The following is a 17,265-nucleotide window of genomic DNA, read 5'->3' as shown; positions in this document are numbered from 1 at the left end:
CTTCCGATTCTGTGTCTCCCTCTCTCTCTGACCCTCCCCCCGTTCATGCTCTGTCTCTCTCTGTCTCAAAAATAAATAAAACGTTAAAAAAAAAATTAAAAAAAATATTCCATTTCAACATTATGTTTCTTAAGCAAGAAAGCAGAGGCAAGCAGCGAAGCAGCAAGTATATATGAAAACAAATACAGCCTTTATGAATGTGTAAATACTCCAGCCCTGTCATTCTTTCCTCAAAGTTTACTGGGACCCAGGAGACTGGAGCAGAGAAACGCTGAAATGTAGTGTTTTCAAAGTACAATCAGGTTTTATTCACACAAGCGGAATCTTTCTGAGTTGTTTTATGTAGTTATCCCCTAATTTGAGAAACAAATATATATATATGTATATATACATCGTATATATACGTCCATATATATATATATATGGACGTAAGAGTGATTTATTCGAGTAATTACTTCAGGATGTGAGGCAGCTCCCAATTCTACTAAGCTGACTTCCCACCCTTTTAAACATTTACTGGGTCACTGTGCCAGTGACCTCCTCTCTTATTTTTTTTTTTTAATGTTTGTGTATTTATGTTGAGAGAGCAGAGGGAGAGAGGCAGAGAGAGAGGGAGAGAGAGAGAGAGAGAGAGAGAGAGAGAGAGAGAATCCCAAGCAGGCTCCACACTGTCAGCATAGAGCCTGACGTGGGGCTTGATCTCACCAACCATGAGATCATGACCTGGGCCAAAACCAAGAGTCAGATGCTTAACCAACTGAGCCACCCAGGTGCCCCTGCTGTCTTACTTTGATCACATCAGAACTGGCAGTCAGAAAAGGCTCCACTTAGGAACAGTTTCAGCCTCTTTGAGATGGAGAGACCAGCCTGACTAGAAAATGGGCGCGTATGCCATCGTTTCACTGTTTGTACTGTGTAAATTGGCATCTTTTGGCCGGGTGTATTGCCCTCATAAGAAACCATAGCGCCCAACTGCTATGTGTATGTCCAGTGCAGGAGGGGTGGTTCCAGACATTGCTAGTGTCCTGTGTGGTACCTCTAAAAACTAGGAATAAATCGACAGAGTTAAAGACTTAGGTGCAAAACAGACACAGGTATTCAAAGCATTAGAATTAGGATGGAAGAAGATGAATAAAAATAGGGAGCAAAATAAGATGCCAAGTGACTAGAGGTTGATGATCAAATTGAGTCAGGAAAAGCCTTCCTTTCTTCATTCAGCAAAAAAAATTTTTTTTATATATGTCAGGTACTCTGCCAGGTTCTATGACTAGTGAGATTAAATACAATTCCTTTTGAGAGTCTTCACAATATAGAAGCAGAGATGGATCAGGTAACAGTTTGCAGAACAGTGTGTTATCTTGCTAGGGCTGCTAAAACACCACAGATTGGCTGGCTTAAACAACAAAAATTCATTTTTCACAGTTCCAGAGGCTAGACGTCCAAGATCGCATCACTAGCAACTTTGGTTTTTCCTGGGGCCTCGCTCCTTGCTTTGCAGATGGCACCTTCTTGCTGTGTCCTCACATGGCCCCTCCTCTCTGTACATGTATCTCTGGCCTTTCTCCTCTTCTTATGCAGACACCAGTCATGTTGGATTAGGGTCTCACTTTAATGTCTTCATTTTAACTTAACCACCTCTTTAAAGACCTTGTTTTCAAATACAGTTACCTTCTGAGGTAATGGAGATGGGGACTTCAACATATGAATTTGGGGGGAGCACAATTTAGTCCATAACAGTCTATTATAAACTATGATAGAGGTTGTTCAGGATGCTTGGGAAGCACAGAAGAGGGGGACAGTCAGAGAGGCTTCACAAGGCATCTGAGGAGTAACCAGGTCTTACCAGGATATATGGCAATTGACCTGAGTGCAAATGGTGGGCTCTTCCCACAGAAGGAACAGGATATAAATTAAGAACTCCTGAGTATATAGGATGTTTGGGTGGCTCAGTCGGTTAAGTGTCTGACTCTTGGTTTCGACTCAGGTCATGATCTCACAGTTTGTGAATTTGAGCCCCACATCAAGCTCCACACTGACCATGCAGGGCCTGCTTGGGATTCTCTCTCCACTCCCCCACCCTACCCTCACTCACGTGCTCTCTCTGTCTTTCTCAAAATAAAATTAATAAATAAACTTTAAGAAAAAATTTAAAAAACAAAGAACTTGCAAGTATATGGTGACATTCTGTACTGTTAGAACCACATCTTATTTTCATTCTAAAAATTCTACAATGGTATATGTCCTTATAATACAATGACACAAAATAGGGATGTGTGCAAGTAGGAAAGATATTTATTTCTTTTTTAAAAAATAAATTTATTTATTTAGAGACAGAGAGCGACCACGAGTCGGGGAGGGGCAGGGAGAGAGAGAGAGAGAGAGACTGAATACCAAGCAGGCTCTCACCATCAGTGCAGAGCCCCATATGTGGCTCAATCTCATGACCATGAGATCATGACCTGAGCTGAAACCAAGAGTCTGGTGCCACCCAGGCACCCCAGTAAGAAAGATATTTAAAAACATGAATGAGTGTTGGGGTGGGACAGAAGCTGAGCTTGAAGTCTAATTGAAGCAAGGCAATGATAGAATATTGGAGTGTAAACTGGGTGCAAAGGAAGAGTCAGAAGACAGGGGAGGACTGTCCATCAACCATTTGTTGATTGCCTGCCCTTGGGCACTGTCTGAGTGCTTCTTGAGCCAGCAGTAATTCTGTGTTACACAGAGTCTTCTTCTAGGCTCCTGCTACCAGTGTCCTCTATGTGCACAAACCAACGGGGTCCATGCCCATTCCTCTGTATGGACTTTGTCATTCAGCAGATAGTTTTCTCTTTCATAGAGGCTTTAATTAATTAATTTTAAATGTTTATTTATTTCTGAGAGAGAGAGAGAGAGAGCATGAATGGGGGAGAGGCAGAGGGAGAGGGAGACAGAGAATCCTAAGTGGGCTCTGCGCTGATAACAGCGAGCCTTTTGCGGGGCTCGATCTCACGAACCATGAGATTATGACCTGAGCTGAAGTCAGATGTTCCACCGACTGAGCTGCCCAGGTGTCTTTGAATTTGTTTCTGGATTTTCAGTCTACAGAACCATGTTGAAACTCTGTTGAATTAATAAAGTTGTAGCTTGTAATAGAGAATTAAAGAAATGAGAAATTTCCCGGCTTATATTTGTGTAACATCTCCGTGATGCATCACAAAAAACCACACTCCATTTTCGCAGCTCAGAATCTGTGACAGTAATAGTGATTTGAATTCAAAACTAAAATTGGATAATTTGGGGGTTGGAGAATAGAGGAAATGATGGATTGAATCAAAGACATATTCCTCAGAGGAAGCTGCAGGTGGGTAAAACAATTTATTTGAGTTTGGTTTTGAGGATTAAAAGGGGGAAATTTTTTTTCAGAGGCACTGAAAAATGTAAGCAGTATGTGATTCAAAGATGTCCACCATATGGATTTGAATGGATCAGTTTTCAGAGAACAGTGACATCAGAGAGCAATTCTCAACTTCTGAAGCCCTGTGAGCCCAGGAAGCTGGGGGAGCTTAAAATGCCCTGAAATTAATTTTCTTGCTTTTATGATTTTAGCCAGTGTTTTCATTTTAGTATTGATACCCAGAAGCAGTTTCTCAAAGGACCCATTTTTTTAATCGCATCAAATAAGCAAATGACACTATTCATTACTTGAATAGCTAGAATACAAATTTCAAAAATTGCTGAATTGTGTCAAGTTCAAATGACTAAGATCAGATTTACATACATTCAAGTCAATGAGGGGATTTACTCAAAATTATTACAACTTTGAAATGTGCCTTTAAATAAGCTGTAGAAGGAAACAGTCGTAAACACTGGAATTAAAAGTATGTAAATGTTTTACTTTGTTTCCATTTTTGTCCCTAAATTTCTTTGAGTTTTGATAATTCTTTGTTTGACTCAGTTTATCCATTTTTAGTTTTTATTATTAAATTCATAAGCTTTTTCCACATTCAGCACAAAAATGCAAAATCCTATGAACTTTTATTTACATGTGAATTTCTATCACCATCCCAACAGGAAATTTTCACATTACCTGGTCCATTCATCTCAGTTGTCAAGAAGAAACCTCAGGCATTAAAAGGGAAAAAACATTTCTCAGTGACACAAAGTGATTTAGCGGCAGAAATGAGCGTCAACAACGACCACTGCTGGGTCCTCTAGTCCAGCACTTTCTCCCACCTCTCCTCTTTTTCCCACAGAGTATCTTCCTTGGATGTCTGGAATCTTCTGGGTCCTCCTTCTAGCCAGGACCTGATCAATGAGACAGAGATTGAAGTTCAAGTCAAATAGAAGAGGATCATGGTCACTATAGAGGTGCAGGATTTATCACAAATCAAAACCAAATTCAGATGAATTTTGTTTGAATTGGAAATTGTTTTTCAATTATTTACATTCCTCCTTTGCTTCATTAAAACAGTGAAAGGAAAAACCACTCATCAATCTAGAGTTTCATACTAGACTGGGATAAGGACTATCCTCATTGCTTTTCTATCACCTTTACAGATATTACGGGCCTTTGCTTGGTCCAAGTTCTGCATGAAAAAGGCTTTAAATTTGGGGGTCAATTTCCTTCTCATAAAAAATCATTAGTCATCTCCAATTACGTGCATAAATAATAGTGGATATTGTGGGGATACAAGGATGTATGGCATGGTCTCTGCACTGACTAAGATTATAATAGAAATTTTAAGTTAAAAAAATGTAACTTTACAATTCAAAAAACATTCCTAGGCTGCCAGTTAGTAACGGTTGCGTGTTCTTCTTTTTGCACTTACTGGAAGGAGAAATCCTAATAGTTTAGTGGGAAAAGGCATCACTGGGGTTTTCCGCCGGCCTTCTGGAAGGAAGCGTGCGCTATTTCAGACAATACAATAACGTTCTTCCAGCAAGAAGGAACTAGTTCAGTGCCTAAAAGTGGTTCGAGGCAAAAGTTCCTGAGAGAAAGTAGTTTGGGCGAGACTTAAGTGGAATCCTAAGGGACAAGCTTCGCTTGTTGTTTCATAAGGCTGGAAGAAAGGGAAAACAAAAGCTTTTTCCCCCTCCCACTCTTCTCTGGACTTCCATTGGCGGGATGCCTGCGACTGACAGCTGACAGCAGCATTGCTTCCAGGGCTCTTGCCTGCCTTCTCTCATTTGGGGGCTTGTTGGGGGTGGTGGTGAGGTGACTCCTGCCAGTAGAATCCCCTAGGTATAATAAAATTATTTGCTGGAGTTTTTATTTATGTACATAAATTCTTACTTTCATAATGGTAAATGAAACTTTTATTCATGAATATGAAACATTAACTTATGAATATATGATGCACCCTTTCCCCCAGAAAATGCCGGTAGGCCTTCATTGCTAGTGTCCCACCCTCCCCCAACCCAGCCCTGTCACTCCCTTCCCCCAGGTACCTCTCCCCATTCCTGTGTTTCCTCTGGGAAATTGGATTCTTTGGCCTCTCTCCATCATCGTGCCAACAGGAGTCCATTGGCCTCAGGAATTAGCAACCACCGGTCGCACCTTGACTGACAACAATCTGTTTTTCAGCCAGCTCAACATATTAATTATAAAGGAATAGAAACAATCTAATCCAAGACCTCTAGAGGTAGGTGAAAGTCGCCATTGAATTTGTTAATGTAGAAACATAGTCATGAAAATAAGGACAAAGTTGAGGACATTCAAGAATAGGGTGACTTTAAAGACAGCTCAAGTGTTTAAACATGTATGTTAAGCTTTGTGGCAACTGTGAAGAGCTGAAGTTACTGTGGCCCTAGAGTTTTAGTCTGGTAAAGGATAACTGCAGTTATTTTAAAATAAAACGATTCAGGGGTGCCTGGGTGGCTCATTAGGTTAGGCATCCGACTTTGGCTCAGGTCATGATCTTGGGCTCTGTGAATTCGAGCCCCACATTGGGCTCTGTGTCAACACTGCAGAGCCTGGAGCCTGTTTCAGATTCTGTGTCTCCCTCCCTCTCTCTCTGCCCCTCCCCCACTCACACTGTCTCCCTCTGTCTCTCAAAAATGAATAACTGTTTAAAAAAATTTTTTTTAAAGGATTATTGGAATGCTTCAGTTCCTTTCTCGTGATGATTTAGCAAGTTTGGCTCTTTGGAAAGGAATGTTTAGATCTGTGCCCCTTTTTACAAAGTGTTTCTTTTTCATTTGTAAAATATAAATAGAACCACTTAAGGAAAATATAGAGAAGAATCAGTCTTACCAAGGTTTTCTGAGTTTGAAGTGTCTGTTTTTGCTGTGTTCTTTGGTCACGATGAGTGGAGGTGGGGCTTTCCTGGAAGCTATGTTGTGGAGAACTGGCCCAGACCTGGCCTTCCCCACTCACACCATGTGAGCAGACCCACGACCTCACCACCACCCTGCCTCAGGACAGCAACAGAAAGCACTGTCCGTGTCACAATAGTTCTATTTAAATCCCACCGGGAGAAACCCGACCTGAGAGTAATGGTTGGTGGAGTCAGTGGCAGACTTGTGCGTGTCTTTCCTTTCCTTTCCAGGGTCAATCCCTCATGTTTAAAGTAGGAGACTCTCAAAGTCAGGAAACTAGTCAGACGTCCAAACTATGCAGTGACGCTGAGGGCCCTGTGAACCGGAAACAGACATTTACAGTATCCCTTTCCAACTCAGTTGATTCCAAATATCTACCTCTGATGCTAAGGGGAGTGGGCTCTTGGCCCAAAGTCTAACCTGGGCAGAGGGAATGTACAGTTCACCAAGGTCACTTTTATTTTTCATTTTTACTGTTTAGAGGGGTGGTTGTATAATGTTGGCACTTTTACAAGAGGCTGGTAAAGGGAGAGGAAAAAGGAAAAAAGTAAGACTGTTTTCAATTCATCAAACTGCTGCTGATTTCAGAATAATAAACACAAGTCTGTTTCCTTGATTATTTTATAAATAACAAATATTTGGGTAAGGAATTTGATAAGTGCACTAACTATAGGAATTATTTACCAAAATGATGCATCAGTAAAACAAACAAACAAACAAACAAACAAACAACAATTTCCAAAAAAACCCTTGAGAGTATGTCTGTGAGATTCTTCAGTCTGTTTCCCAAGGTTCTTAGTCATCATTTCCCTCATCTTTTGAACTTGATCAAAGCAACACGAGGGCCTCTGAGGGGAAAGATTGGTTCCATTATGCAAAAGGCAATAAGGTAGTGCCCTTCCCAGCAGTTAATAGACAGGAATGTTGTAAAATACTGTGTGGTTTTCAAATACCATGGTGGAAGTTTTCTGGTTTATAACCTTCCTAGTCATTCTGACTGGGCTCCTGGCCTTCTCAGGCATTGCTGACTGATTCCATGCAAAACCAAACTGGTGAAGCTGGAGACCTGCTGCCCTAAGTGGACCAGCAACTCTGCCTAGTGCTGAACTACAGTGGTCCTCAGAGCCACCCATCCTAGGCTTCTCCAGACCCCAGCCAAAAGTCTGGGATTTCCACAGCGCTGAGTTACCGTAAGAGCCTCCTGACTTAAGTCACTGACCCAAACACGCAGCAAATTGCATTTAAATGAGCAACTCAGGCCCTGAGGAAAATAGGAGGGAAAATATAAACTGTGGTCACTGCATTCTTCTGATATTTAAAAATTAAAATGGAAATACTTTGTCCATTTGGATTTCTGGGAAATTTAGGATGGGAAAATACTTCTGAGGGTCTTGTAAGTAAGGTATCACTTTTTTAATTGAATAATTACCAAGGGAAGAATAATGAAGTAATATTTTATTTGTTTACTTGTTCAACAAACACTGTTTTGAGCCCTGCATTGAGCTCCACACCAACAATGTGGAGCTGCTTGGGATTCTCTCTCTCCCTGTCTCTCTGCCTCTCCCCCACTTGGACTGTCTCTGTCTATCTCTCAAAATAAATAAATAACCTTTTAAAAATGGAAAACACATACCACTGGAATGATGGTTCTCTCAAGGTGAAGAGCCTCCTTACTATGGGTAAAGGGAAACACAAATGAACCATCCACCTCCCAGAAATATCCCATTTCTTAGGGCTAGTTTTTCAAATTAGAACCCCAAGAAGTTACAGATCACCAAAGCCCATACCCTGACTATGCTCTGTCTGGTGATTCCAGAGTCCTTGGGTCCCTGGAGACCAGCTCAGTGCTGTTTGTCGGTGGGAGGGGGGATTCTCTCTGCTTCTGAAGCATAAATTTTCTTGGTGAAGGAATCTGACTCCAGCCATGCAGCAGGGATCCCATAGCCCTCCAAGACAGGCTTAGATGGTTTGGGTTTCTGAATGCCTCCTTAATCAAGCTTGTGAAATTAGTCCCTCATTTAAATCAGGAAATTATCTGCTTTTAACCACATTTGTCTCAGGGTCTTTGAGTTACTTGATATATATCCTTAATCCAAATCACAGATTGTTCTAGGAGGCCCAAGGACTCAAATTGGCTTCAGTGTGGCACTGGAAGGCAGATGACTCTATTTGTCCAATTTGTAACAAGCCAAAGAGGGACAGGAATGTCTAGCAGCTCAGAAAGGACAGGTAATGACAGATGAGCCATGAACAGACTAGGAGAGACTCCCAGGCAACAGTCTTGTTTTCATGATGGATTCCTTTCAAATGACAGTTCCATGTTACACACAAACTTAATTCATTTGCCCAAGAAAATAGATTGGATTTAGAAAACGTTTTTCTTTTCAGTGGCTCAAAGAAAACACACTGTTGCATCTAAGACTAGTTATGTCGGAAACTCTGTCCATGAGAGCCTGATATCCTGCTAACTATTTAAGTGGAGGCCAGAATAGCTTTCAAACTTTGTAAAACCATGTTATCCTTATACAATACCTTTCCTTTGAGCACTTATTCTCCCAGTATTTCTGCAAGGGTGTAGATAATTTATGGCTTATTTTATGGGTAGAGAGACTGAAATGGCTAACCTTTAACAGGTTGTGTTTTCTCAGAGTTACCCAGTAGGTAATTAGTAGATTTAAGAAAACAATCCAAGACTGCAAATTCCCAGTTTCTTGGCCTTTCTGCTTAGACCTTTATACTTTAGATCCTAAATGCAATGCCATAAGAATGTAAGAAACCCTGTATTAAGGACCCAGTAGGCCGTTGCCTTATGCCTTATTACCATCACAGGACATTTTGATAGGGAGCTTGATGGTTACTGTGTATGATTTTCTTTCAAAGTTTACACTGCTCTTAAAGCAAGGCAAGAGGGACTCTTGCCCTGGTCCCTTAGCTTTAGAGTCTACCACATCCACATACTACAAATACCCATGTTTATTAAGCAACATGTAAGTGCTTGGTGCTGGTACAACACAGCCAACACCCCTAAATACCTGCTCTGATGATTAACACTGCTCCCAGGGAGACTGGGTCCCAGACCCCAGGGAAACACTCTTGCACTTCTCTTGCTCTGTGTCCCTCAGGACAAAAGGACTGACCAAATGCCATCCAGGCTGATGGGCTGTGCCGCTGCTGACATCCGAGATTGGCACTGCTTTGGAATATGGAAGGTATAGGTGGCAAAAGCCCTTGGGTATAAGAAAAGACAAAGACAAATTAATTTAGTTAAGTCCCTCCTTTCAGATTGCAACATCAAATACAACTTCCTGGTAGCGCTGAGCTCCCATTTTCTTGCTCCTTTATAGGTTCCAGTTGGTGATTCTGGAAATAGGAGTTAGTGTGATATTCACCATAGTTGCAGATGGTAGCTGAGGATTTTGCAATCCTAGACACTTTTGTATTACTCTTAAATTTGTACATCGATAGGGCTAAATATACCGCTTGTGAAGCATGATATTGATTCTTTCCTTGAACATAAATATTAAAGCATATATAATACAGACCTCAATTCGTACAGTAGACCCCATAAATACTCTGTGTAGACCCATTCACAGGTTATTATTACCTTACCGTGGAGCCTTGGTCTGGTCGTAACTTCTCTGAGTTTCTGTTTCCCCATTTGTAAAAGAAAAATGTTGGGCTAGATGCTCTCTAAAGTCTCTTACAGCCCTAAAAATTATTTTTTTAATTATTCTACTTATTCATAAATATTTATATATGCTACCAACAAAACTTAAACAGTCTTGGGGCACCTGGGTGGCTCAGTCAGTTAAGCGTCTGGCTTCGGCTCGGGTCATGATCTCACAGTTCATGAGTTCGAGTCCCGCGTCAGGCTCTGTGCTGACAGCGTGGAGGCTGGAGCCTACTTCGGATTCTGTGTCTCCCTCTCTCTCTCTGCCCCTCCCCTGCTCAAACTCTCTCCCTCAAACATAAATAAACATTAAAAAAAAAAAAAACTTAAACAGTCTTATAAAAAACCTACCGTAAACTTTATATAACCCTTGCAAACCTTGTATAAAAATATAAGCCCTTCTTATTATTCATTTTTCCTTTTCCACCTCACTCATTCATTCATTCATCAGGCATTTATAAGGTATCAAATATATGACAAATATGGTGCTATACTTCGGGGGAGAACACAATAGCAACTAAGTCACAGTTCACGTGTTCGAGCAGATCAGAGGCCAGAAGACACACAACGAGCCTAGTAGGTTGTAATAAGGTCAGTGCCGTGAGGGCTGTAGAAGGAGACAGCCCACAGAGCAGTGGGTCCCTTATCCACCCTTATCTGTCCTTTATCTGGTGGATCAGAGAAGGATCTTTGGAGGAGACAGTGTATGATTTGAATCTTAATGAATGAACAATAGTCACCCCAGTCAAGAGAACGAGAACACCGAGGTAGAGAGGGCAACACGACAAGGCACAGAGATGAGAGGGAATGAGGAGCGTGAGGAAGGCATGTGTTGGCAGAGTGTCCAGTGTGAGACATGGCCACGTGAGGCGGGGCCCGGAGCGGCAGGCAGGCAACGTAGATGGACTTTATTCTGTCGGCGATGGGAAAATTTCAAAAGATTATAAATAGGGGAATGACCTAATAGATTTAGGTGATAGATGGATCACATTTTGACAGTGGTCTAGAGGAAAAATAAATTAGCAGAGGCCAGATGAAAATCAGAGGAACAAGTTGGGGGCTGCAGGCATAATCCAGGTGAGAGCTTCTCGAGGTCCAGGGTGGGACAGTGATGAAGTGGGGGCAGGATTGGAATCATACTTTGGAGAACGGCGTGGATCCAGTTAGGTAACAACCAAGTTCAGAGTGCCCATGCCTACATTGGTCCATTCGATTCTCTGGCATGAATAACTGGGGAAGAACTTTCCCTGTTCCGTGTTCCCAGAGTTGTATCTTTAAGATTGTCATTGCCACTTATTATTTCACATTAGGGAAGTTGAAAGAGAGACTTGGACTCCTTGCATTCCTAGAGGCTCTTTCACTGATTCTCATCAGCTTTGGAAGCCGGGAGCAACACGTTTCCAGCCTCACTTTGTCGTGCTTTCTCGATGCTAAAAGTGCTTTTGGGGAGGGGAGGCTAGCACCATGAAACAGGACTCATGCCATCTACCACATAGGTTTTCAGTTGTCAACAGAGAGAGAACCTGTTCACAGCCAGGCACAGCAAGCCATCACTTTAACTTAGGCATCTGCAAGTCTCTGTGCCAATGAGTCAGAAGCAGAAGGTTGGTTTTTCCTTATGAAAGGCAGATGCCTTTAAAACTCAGGGGGGCAAATTTTTAGCACAGCAAATGGGGTGAGATTGCCCCAAGTTCCCCAGAAACCCCCAAAAGCAGTGATAAGATGTGGCCAGCTCAGAAGGCAAATATTCCACTAGGGAACCAGCAGTTGCCCTTGGGAAGCTCCAGAGGGGAGGAAGGCTCTGGTCCCAGCTAGAGTTCTGATGTCCACACAGCATTTACAGGGCTCTGTGATTTACACAGATTTATATAAGGTTGAAGGCACTTTATGAAATCCGTTCCTACAATTACATTTCCTAAGAATTACTGGGGATTAGAACGTCACTATTCTCAAACACTCTGCCACATAGTTTTCTGTAAACAGTTTATACAGAAATAAAGGAGAGGGAATGATCGGTTGCCAGTTTATGTGAGCTTTTCCATACAGAGGTTCACTAAGGCCAATTCCTTCTGATTTATGTACCAACTGCCTGTAGCCAGCTGGACAACAGTCATCCTGACTCCTTACCACTTTTAGAACGTTTTAAAAGTAAGCCCTAATAAAAGGCTTCCTTTCTATTATCCCTGTCCTTTGGGATGAGGAAAATTCCCCACAGAAATTGTACACATTTTGCAAAAGCCATAAATTCTAGCAGTGACATTTTAATGTCCCAAAGTCAGTGCATAATAAATGTCTCCTGTTATAAGTTAGAGCCTTTCTGGGATGTGTTGACCTTTGAAGTCTCTCCAACAGATAAGTTTTGCTCTTATTTAGGGCTACCATATATTGGTTTTAATTTCTATTAACCACAAAACTATGATTAAAATTCTTCTCAAATGGAATTACTGGGCTTTTTTTTTAATAGCCTGATATGAGGCTCAAATTCAGTGACAAGGATCACTTTGTTTTCCTAGCACTGAAGAATTAAAAACCAAAATCAAATTTGGTGAGGGGGCATATCACACAGTGAATATTCTGGAGCAATTGTAATGTGCATAAGAGTTCAAATACACACATTATTTAATACTGTTACTTGGCTATTTCAGTACCCCCCCCCACCACCACACACACACAATTTTGAAATTTACTAAAGCAATATCCACTGAGAATTTTACTAAGGTTCTTTATTCATAATCTTACTGATTACTCAGAATCCACTTTCTGCTATCAAAGTTGGATTTTCTGTTCCTACAAAGATTGGGTATATTTTACACATTGCTGAGGGAAACTACAGCTCCTTCAAGGTCTGCTGACCTCTTTGACCTCCTTATTCCCTCTGCAGCCGGGTATGCACACTCCCCTGTTGACTCTGGAGCACCAAATGGTTCCTACACCCAGAAACAGGGCTCAGAGCTGCCTGGTGCCTACCAGAGGAAGGCCACATGGAGATCCTTTGGGAATCTGTTGAGCACTTGGAACTGAGGGGTAGTTTTTTTTCTCTGAGATTTTCTGACTGGAGCAGAAGACCCTCAGGGCTTCCATGTATAGAACATGTGTTGACAACATGCCAGGTAAAGTCCAGATATCAGTGGACCAGACAGATGTGGTCTCTTCCCACTGGAAGCGAGCTCTTGTAACTTAAATTAAACACCATTTGGTACAACTGAGAGAAAATTCGAGTACTAAATTTAAAAATGGAGACATGGATGGGGCGCCTGGGTGGCTCAGTCGGTTAAGCGTCCGACTTCAGCTCAGGTCACAATCTCGCGGTCCGCGAGTTCGAGCCCCGCGTCGGGCTCTGGGCTGATGGCTCAGAGCCTGGAGCCTGCTTCCGATTCTGTGTCTCCCTCTCTCTCTGCCCCTCCCCCGTTCATGCTGTGTCTCTCTCTGTCTCAAAAATAAATAAACGTTAAAAAAATTTTTTTTTTTTTTTTAAAATGGAGACATGGAACCTGATAGGGCGATTCCATTGGTGTGAAAAAAATAACACAGGAGTAAACAAGTACATATGCATACACTTGTATGTGCTTAAAAAGCATGACAAAGGCCAGAGTAATGCTGTAGAATGGAGAAGAGAAGGGAAACATTTTTTTAAACGTTTACTTGTTTCTGAGGAGGGTGGGGAGAAGCAGAGAAAGAGGGGGCAGAGGATCTGAAGCAGGCTTCATGCTGACAACCAGCAAGCCCAATTTGGGGTTCAAACTCACGAACCGTGAGATGGTCACCTGAGCCAAAGTCTGACGCTTAACCAACTGAGCCACCCAGGAGCCCCAAGAAGGGAAGCATTTTTATTTTCAATATATCTCTCTATATTCTTAGCTTTTATTCTGTGTAAAATAATTTTAAAGAAATTTGTCTCAAACACCAAACATGGCGTCAAGGCATATCTTTATAAACAAACATGGAAAGGTGTGTTGTTGAATAGAAAGAAAAAGCAACTTATAAGTGTATCAAGGAAGATTCCATTCTTGTAAAAATGAGAGATAGGTGATAGATAGATAGATAGATAGATAGATGATAGATAATTGGTGGAGAAACAACTGAGGATATAAAACAAGTTGGTGTGGGAAGTTACCTCTAGGGGATCTACTGAAGGGGAAGGCCTCTCATTTTCTGTGTTGCATATTTCTGTGACATTTGACTACTTTTTCAGTGAGCATGAATTGATGGTCAGAAGAAAATGATCTTTTAAGTAAAAAATGTTGTGATATGTTTTATGCCAAACTACTTCAGCTAATTCCTTTTCATTGCAATAATAAAAATAACTTAGAGAATATTGGAGCAAAGAATGCTTTTTTTTTTTTTAAGCGTAAACATTCTCTTTTCCCCTTGTAAGTCCTAAAGCAGAAAGGATTTCATATAATTGTTCAGCTCAGTTTGGAGCCAGTCCTTCTGTGGGGGTGTCATAGAGAAAGGCTTGGATGAGGTGCAGTCCGGCAGTGGAAATTTAGATCCGGTGCAGATCACTTGACCTTCCTCTGTGCCACCTTTCCACAGTCATACCCCTAGGAGAGGCTACTTCATCAGTCTGAGGGGCAAAAGGCCCTTTCTGTCTTTAACCCTTCAGCTTGACCTTGGACCCCAAAACCTTTGCTGTCTCAGAGGCCTCACTGAGATATAGTGAGCAGATTCAGTTTTCGTTTTACTTTCAGAGCACTCATTTGAAGCTTTTCATTTTGAATTGGCCTGAATCTGGGTTGTCAGACCCACACACAGCGGCAAGTTCTTATATGGTAGAGGTGGCCCAGGCTGGCTTGTCTGTACTTTCACTTCCCACCCAGATTCCTGAGTACAGACCAATGGGAGATTGCGTCAGATTCACCAAGGCAGACCAATTAGACAATCCTGAAATCCCCGTGATGACACAGCACGCATGAAAGCCTGTTTGTACCATATCCCATTGTTAAATTTAGATGCAGTCTGGCTATTTTACAGCAAGAGCTCTTGAAAAGAGGCAAAGAGAATGCAAAGAGATCAATCCAAGGATACAGAGAACCTGCCTGGGCTCGTTAGTCTTCACTTACTTTGTAATGCAGACAGAGGAGGAGCTCATTCCAACCTCAGCCAGTTGCAACAGAAACATTGTTTCAGTGAAGTTAGTCTGGAGAAGGAAGGGCCTTCTAGGTGCTAGGAGCTGATGCCTGCCAAGCCCACACAAGATGCAAGTTGGGAAGGGTAATTGGTATCCTGAAAAACAAGAAGTCAGTTATCCACGAAATTGCTGACAAAATCATGTGAGTGCTTATAACAGGGCAAATAGCAAGACTATGAATAAAAGCAAGTATCTCTAAAGGGACCAAAATCAATAGTCAAAGTATAAGAGTACCAGGGACATCATTTATGTTATTAATGAAGTTTTTAGAACACACACATCATTAATAAGTTTTAGAACACACACATCATTAATAGACCTTTTAATTCATTTGAAAAAATCAGACTTTGGGGATATGTTGTGGTCTCTAAGCTATGAAGTTTTAAATATGCCAACAAAGGCAACTTTATTCATTTAATACTACTTAGTGTTTTGGAGAATGTCATAGATTCTTTTTTCCAAATCAAGATGCAAACAACTATCTGGGCATGTTAATCATCGTTTGCTTTTAGAAGAGCCAGACTTCTCGTGAGTCTTTCCAAATCTTTATTTATAGGATAGGCTTTCCATTGCTCTGTACTATGAGGCTTGAAAACAATAATCTAAGATATACTTAAAGCTTTTCACGTGTTGGTGCCTTGAAACCTGATGATGAATTGGTAGATAACACCTCAGAAGGGTGGAGAGATGCACACATAGGGGTGAGGATGCATGTGGCAGAGTGGAACACAGAATGGAATTCCAGAAAGTTCTGAAAGGCATGGAAATCCAAGAGCCCTAAGAATAAACTGATGAGTAAAAACAACAGCAACCAAAAAACACCCCGATGCTTTAATAAGGATGTCAGTTACTGGGTTCATCTTTTCTACCTATCAGTCAAGAAGGCGCTGGCCCCAACTGAATACACACACTGAAACTGAGGATTTTGGATTCCAGAACCTATACATTTATCTCTGATTTCATCGCAGAGTACTGAAGTGAATTACACAAGCAAGAAAAAAAGGGGAGCCCAAAATAGAAGAAAAAGAAATAAGAGTTGTATAAGGAAGTAAAGAATTATCATCATAAATTGGATATTACGTTATAGTGTGTTATATTGTGTTGATAATACTTTAGGTTAATGAGGCAGAGGACTTTTGTCAATATTTCTTAATTTTTAGACAATTCTTTTAAATATCAATCTGTCCTGAAGTATAGATTTTTAGTAATATCCCTTTTGGCATGGTTCTGATTTGTCACCTATATTCCAAAGTCCCTAACAAACTTTTGCATATTCCATTTGTAGTTCTGTTGCTTCAGCCACCTAAGATGACAAAAAACCAGGGATGCCTGGGTTGCTCAGTCAGTTAAGCGTCCTACTCTTGATTTCAGCTCAGATCATGATTTTACAGTTTGTGAGTTCAAGCCCCATGTCTGGCTCTGCACTGACATTGGGGAACCTGCTTCGGATTCTCTCTCCCTCTCTGTCAGCTCTTCCCCCAGTTGTGCTCTCTTTCTATCCCAAAATAAATAAATAAATTTTTTAAATTATTTTAAAAATAAGTAAAATGATAAGAAACCAGTGAGTGGATGGAAACAATTTGAAAATGAATTTGTCAGTTTAAAAAAAATGCCTTAATTCAAAATATGAGATGAGTCCAAGGGAGGTATTGCCCAGAAAGGAAACACACTCACATACTCACACACACACACACACTCTCATATACACACTTGTGTACACACACACACACACACATACACACACAGAAAAGAAAAATATATCATCAGGCAAGTTCATTCAGTTTCCAACAACAAATGAGTCACCCATCAGTCCATATGCCACATACATTACAGAACTTGAATATAAAATGGTATTTACCTTTCAACAACAACAAAAAGCCCCTACGGTCTTGCGTTACCTCAGTTTTCCCCTAAATTTCTCAACATGCTACCCCTATTACCCTTCAGAAGAACTGATCTGAGGAACTTGAATAGACAGGGGAAAACAACTAATTACTTTTCTACTTTGCACAGGTAACAGTAACAGTCACTCTTTGTGTCCAAACCCTTTTCCTTTCATTGGGAGGCACTAAACAATCCAGTCAATCAATCAATAGCTTTCAAGGAATGATTACTCAGAAGCCCTTGTAAAGCTGAGTATGGACCAAGGTGCTGCCTCAAACTTTAG

The 17,265-nt window shown here is 41.2% G+C and overlaps 2 long non-coding RNA genes across 2 annotated transcripts in view; one reads left to right on the top strand and one right to left on the bottom strand.

Annotated features, from left to right (window-relative positions):
• Positions 1-17,265, top strand: part of LOC131514622 (uncharacterized) — a 284,232-nt gene that overhangs the window by 116,763 nt on the left and 150,204 nt on the right. The gene's annotated exons all lie outside the window — the stretch shown is intronic.
• On the bottom strand, positions 4,000-6,342 carry LOC131514623 (uncharacterized). Its single transcript, XR_009263172.1, has 2 exons — positions 6,233-6,342; positions 4,000-4,284 (listed from the first exon to the last, which is right to left on the bottom strand). It is a non-coding gene; the product is annotated as an uncharacterized LOC131514623 (long non-coding RNA).

This window comes from Neofelis nebulosa, chromosome 6 (genome assembly GCF_028018385.1).
Source record: "Neofelis nebulosa isolate mNeoNeb1 chromosome 6, mNeoNeb1.pri, whole genome shotgun sequence".
NCBI classification, from domain to species: Eukaryota; Metazoa; Chordata; class Mammalia; order Carnivora; family Felidae; genus Neofelis; species Neofelis nebulosa.
The sequence above is the reverse complement of the archived record's forward strand: the minus strand, read 5'-3'. Positions and strand labels throughout refer to the sequence as shown.